General features: G+C 36.3%; 1 pseudogene; it reads left to right on the top strand.

Moving 5' to 3' along the window:
• Positions 1-5,117: 5,117 nt before the first annotated feature.
• On the top strand, positions 5,118-6,217 carry LOC149259447 (protein CANDIDATE G PROTEIN-COUPLED RECEPTOR 7 pseudogene; annotated as a pseudogene).

Here is a 6,217-nt window from a genome sequence, read left to right as displayed (position 1 = left end):
AAGAATATAACACAACCCAACAAGTGGCAACCATGTCACCATGGAAGTAGATCCATGTCATCAGTCACTATCATGTCCAAGTAATCCAAGATAGGGTTGTGTCTTTGTGGACTATTCCGTTGGATGTTAGACGAGACATTCCTATTCATGTGTGTCTTTAATAGGGTGGTACTATTACCTCTCTCTTAGAGACTCACTATCTCTCCTCTTTGCAATATAATAACCTTGATCCACTTGCAACTGAACATTCACCAGGCATACTAGATTTCTTTTCGAAGGCACATATGTGATTTTGTCTCTTTTGCTGACAACTAAATCCAAGGAAAATCTATAAGTAAATGGAAGTCAAGTCGTATTCCAGATGGGGCTCCTATCCCAAATGGTGTGTGGTGTAGTTGGGAACGCATATTGGGGAGACACCCTTGAATGTTGGCAGGTCCAACACTGTCACATAATTCTAATCATTATCTAAGGATGAAAGCGTCATTGGCACCCTCACGCTCTCACTTGATGGATTTGAAAGATCCCCGCTACCAGTTTCATATGAAATATGGCCCTCCACATGAGAAAGGAAAGAATCAATCTTGTCCAAGAAAAAGTGTTGATTTCTGAGCATTCTTTTTATTTCTTCTAGGGTGGAGAAGACATTATGTCATTGCACTTGCTTGTCTTTCAGGATCGGTCCTAGCAAAGTCTTCATTTGCTAGTGCAAGGAGTATAATTCTTATATTGTTTCTTCCTACCCCTAGTGTGCCTAGGATCAGGAACCCAACTTGACCCATCTTCTAAGATTTTTGAATCGAAGTGGTATTGTCTCTCCAGCCCAACTTGTTTCTCTAATTTACATATCTCCTTCCTTGTTTTCGATGAAACTTCATTGAAGTAAGCGGAAGAAAAATCACGAGAAAAGAGTCTTGCTCCTCTCTGCCCTTGTGGACCACTGCCCCCTCCCCCCTACCTACAACGCATTCATTGTCTCTACGACATGATTAAGACTGGAAAGGCACACCTAAAGAAACTATTGTAAATACATTTTCCTACGAAAAAATAACAGATAAAACTAGACACATGCACCACATAACTAAAGCTCCAACCCACTAAATCATCTCCAAAAATCTTGACATAGACCTCATAATCGAATGAAGCACCTAAGTGTTGAACAAAGGTCACAACAACCTCTACGAAGGATCCACCCCCAAACATCATTAAATAAATACGTGGACTCACACATAATAGTGAACCCCAGACACATAACACTGTCATATAACCAATAAAACCAACCCACTAGAGCCCATCAATGCACTTTTTACATTTCACATGACAACCAGCACCATCATTAACACAAATTATAACCACCAACCCAAACATTACCAATTCAAGGAAACCTCAGAACAAAGGATGAAAACAAGCTTCCAAGCCTCCCCAATCCCAACAACAAGACTAAACAAAGCCTCCCGACCCAAAGAAATTAGACCTATCACCTCAAACCCTACCACAAGACTAAATTTAAAACAAGTTTCTAGACAAAGAAAGTAATTGATTCATTGCAAGGAGTTGCAAATGACGTCACATCAACCCACCGTACTCCAAGGTTCCAAGGATCTAGACACAAACCACGACTCCAAGGAAACTCCATTACTGCCAGCAAAACCTTCATAGGTTAGTGAACTTTGTCTTCGTTGTCCCAATTGCAAACCCAAGCATGAGCGCAAAACTCCCTTCACTACCTATTGGATCATAAGGCATGCACAAGAAGATTGAGGATCTACCCTCGCCTCCACTCAAACCAGCACAAGCGACTTCCTGAAATTTCATTTGGGAATGTATATAATGAACATTTTCATATGGGGTTTTGCATGTGATTGCATGTAGAGGGTTGATCGCACCCCCCTTTCGTTAATGCTCACCACGTCCAGGGGTGGTGGGCACAACCTCCAAAGCCCCCTCTTAAAACACATTCACACCCCCATTGGGGAATATATATATATAAAGTAATTAAAAAAGTAAATTTTTATGGTCAAAATATTTCACGTAGTTTTATATTCAAAGTTTTGACCCATTTTCAAGTATATTTTTCAATCAAGTTTCTCTAAAATGTAGCAAATATTTGGTGGAATCACAAGTTTAAGCTATCTAGTTTACACAATCTGAGTGCCAAAGGGAATTTTCAAGAAATTGAATCAATTTGTGTATTAAAAAAATCAATTTAAGATTTGAACTATTAAAAAATGCTATTTAAATAATGAAAAATTACACATGTTATGTTATGTTATATATAGAGAGAGAGAAAGAGAGAGTACAACTCCATCTTAATCCGAATTTAAGAATCAAAATTCTTGAGGATTTTAAAAAAAATCTACACCTCAAAAAATTAGATATCTCTGGACAATTGATAGATGAAAATAGATCTATATTTTATTAGTATAAACATCATTATTTATTTTAAACAATTGTATCATTATATCAAATAACTCTTTTATTATACCATGGAAACAAATATAAACATATGTAATTAATAATTTTTAATCTTCGAATTACATCTCTTTCATTTAATAACAAATAACATAACCACTCCAATATTAGCTTTGTCCATTTTAGAAGTCACAATAGTTTGTAATAAGCTCCATATTTATTTAATAAAACCAAGTTATCCCAAATCATTGATAATTATAATCACTCTCTACAAAAGTAACATATAAATTTTGAGGAAAATGCATGGCTTAAATGTTTTTGTTTTTATAATATTATATTTAAAAAAATATTTAATTTTAGAAATCCCATGGGAATAGTTAGATAATCCATCGTCATCATAATGAGGGATTATGTTTCAAAGAGGTTTTGGTTTCAAACCCCATGGGTCAGCCAACCAAACAAAATATTCAAAGTTTAAAAAAATTATTAATAATATTATATATTTTATATTATCAGCCAACCAAACAAAATATTCAAAGTTTAAAAAAATTATTAATAATATTATATATTTTATATTATGATTAAATTATATATATATATATATATATATATATATATATATATTAATTTTAATTATATTTTGATGCATATTGAATAAATAAAGTTAAATAATATTAATTTTTTTAAAATTTAAATAAATATAATTGATTATGATAATGGTTATTAATGTTCGTTATGATTAATGTGGTTTATAAGATTTTAAGAAAGTGAGAGAATAATTGTGATTTTTTAATATGTTATTTTTTTGATAAAAAAGAAGGGAAATAAGTGTTTCTAGATCACTATAGTTTTGTTGACTTAACAAGTTAAGAAGGTTGGTAGTGGAAAAAAAATTTTGGAAATGAGAATGGAAGTAAGTAAAAAACTTTTTTTCATCTTCAATCCTCTTAATATCACAAAGATGATAGATTCTTTCATCTTAAGGTGTTTTAGGAATATATCAAAACCCAGTTTCACTTTAAAGCTCATGAAAATTAAATAACATTAAATTTAAAAATAATATTGATTTTTTTTAAACAGACTAAGTAAAGATATTTATATTAATACAAATTTAGATTTTAAATCAGTACCTTTACATCTTAAGTTATAATCCTTACATCTTACCTTTACATCTTAAGTTATAATCCTTACATCTTAGAATCATAAGAAAAAGGGAAATCTTCAAACGAGTAAACAAAAATTTTATTATCCCATGACTGATAATTCTCTTTAAACCTAAGAGATGTTCTTCACAATTCCTGCAGAAAAAGGCCAACGAAAAAAATTACACGCTAGCATTCCAAAAATTTACAAAGAAAAAGCCTATTGTAGAACAAAAGAAACATCTTTACGAGCGAGAGGGAAAACCCCCTCCATGCCTTTTTCACGACGAGTCCTCCTCTGCCCAGCACAAGCCCCAACAACACTGCCCTTCTCAGCAACTCTTCTGACATGGTCATTCCATATTTCCAGAGCTGCCACCCACGCACTGAGTTGCTTGACCTCCTGGTTGAGCCTACCCAACAAGGAATCCATATATGCATGGTGCTCCAAGAGCTTGTCTTCCACAAAATATTGCAACAAATAGCGTTGACACTCTATCCAATTCTCTAGATTATTAACTATGGAGACTAGGGCCTATGTAGAATCCATGATCTTGCCCATAAGTTCAGTGGCGCTTATAACCTCACGAAGGTTCGTTGCTTTAGCCATTACTTCCGTGTAACTTTAAGTGAGAAGAATAAAATACTACCAACCTGCCCAGAGAGGATCGGTAAAAGAAAGAACCAAAGCGCCATAGCCGACGGATATGAAATTCCAACCACGAACTGCAAAGGCCTGTAAAATTGACTGGTGATACCAATTACCTCTAGGAAACCAATATAATTGAGCCTCAAACCATAGCACGAGCTAGTATGAGTCCTTTGATCCCTCATCGTAATGAAAATCTCACCAATACCATAGAGAAGTGACTTGAAAATCATACATGATAGAGATTTTGAATTCATTCCCACACGGTTCTGTTGAGATTAATGAAAAAATGTTTTAATGGAGTGACGGTTAAAACCAAACTTTATGTTAGGAGTTTGTTTCAGTTTTTTAGGGTGTTGTTTCAACTTCTCTAATTGTGTATAAATTATATAGATTTCTCATATAATGAATGTAAAGCAGAACGTATTCTGTAGCCACAGTCTCCATGTAGTGTTCCACACTTATGAGCTGCTAAGATTTATTCAATAAATTTGATTCTTATATTTTTAACATGGTATCAAAGCCCCTAAGTGCCTAACCCCTCCTTGGCTGAGGAAATAAGGGAGTATATTTTGTATTTTTTGTTTGTCCATCAACACAAACTTGTGGAATTGTGGCACGCGCCATGTGTGCATGTTCTTAGATTTAAATCTTGTAGTGGTGCGATGCAATAAAGTGCTGGAGGTTCTCACTGTGGAGATGGTTGTCCAACGTGAACTGCATGGGCGGGAAAGCGATTGTTTTGTGGAGTTTAATGGCTGCTTATTGGGTTCAGTCAGAAACAACAGAGTTCGGAGTTTACTTGCTTTTAGTGTTCTCCTAGCCTCACGCAGTTTGGCGATTCTAAGGCCTTTAGCAAATGTAATGCGATGTAACATTCATCCGATTCTAAGGCCTTTCGCAAATGTAATGCGATGTAACATTCATCTCAGATCTTCAGAATGGGGTCGGATTCAAGGGTTTCTGCAATGGCGATCCTCTTATTTTCAATGGCCTTTCTGATGGGGTTCTTGCCTTTTTGTTCAGCTGAGATCCGACACTCGGAGATCAGATCTGACGACCGGTCGATCATCCCTTTCGACGAATTCGGATTCACGCACAGAGGCTGCTTGGAAATCCATGTGAACGACCCCTCCTACAAGAACTTGAAGGGGGAGAAGATCGACCCCACTTACATGGGGTTCTTCTTGAGCACCAGAGATGCCTGGGCTCACGTTCTGCAAGATCTGGAGCACGACAAAATCCACTGTGTACTTGAGAGTAAGCTCATCGTACACCTCTTTACATTCAAGGATTTGGAGAATTTGACTTACTATAACAAAACCTTCCAAGGTTTCGAGGCAAATTAGTATACTCTGGTCTTTGTCAATTGTATCCCCAATGTTGTGGTTTCAATGGATGTAAAGACTGTTATGTATAATCTTGAGGGATTCGGTGATAGCACCAGGGATTATCTTTCAGCCGATGAAACCCTTCTGCCGAAGCTCTATTTTTTCGCTGTTTTTGATATATATTGTGCTGGATGGGGTTTGGATCTACGTGGTTGTTAGAAACCACCTGACGGCCTACCGGATCCATGTATTTATGGCCGCACTCATCTGCCTGAAAGCCTTTAATCTCATCTGAGGCAGAGGACAAGTCTTTCATTAAGAGGACGGGAACAACCCATGGATGGGATGTTCTGTTTTATATTTTCAGTTTTTTTAAGGGAATTATGTTTTTTACCCTAATTGTTTTAATTGGCACTGGCTGGTCCTTCTTGAAACCCTATTTGCAAGGCAAGGAGAAGAAATTTCTCATGGATTATGCTTTCCAGTTTATTATAGACAACGGTGGGCTTGACAGTGAGGATGATTACTCTTACACGGCCAACGATGGCAGCTGTGACGCTTACAGAAAAAATGCCCATGTGGTGACGATCGATGGCTACGAAGATGTGCCTGAGAACGATGAGAAGTCACTGAATAAGGCCACATCAGCTGATTTGCCACTGAGATCAAAGAACTCTGGATAG

Source organism: Pinus tabuliformis, chromosome 6 (assembly GCF_031772625.1).
Source record: "Pinus tabuliformis cultivar Carrire ecotype Pingquan chromosome 6, CPIR1, whole genome shotgun sequence".
Classification (NCBI taxonomy): domain Eukaryota; kingdom Viridiplantae; phylum Streptophyta; class Pinopsida; order Pinales; family Pinaceae; genus Pinus; species Pinus tabuliformis.
Note: the sequence above shows the minus strand (reverse complement) of the source record. Positions and strands in the feature narration are given on the sequence as shown.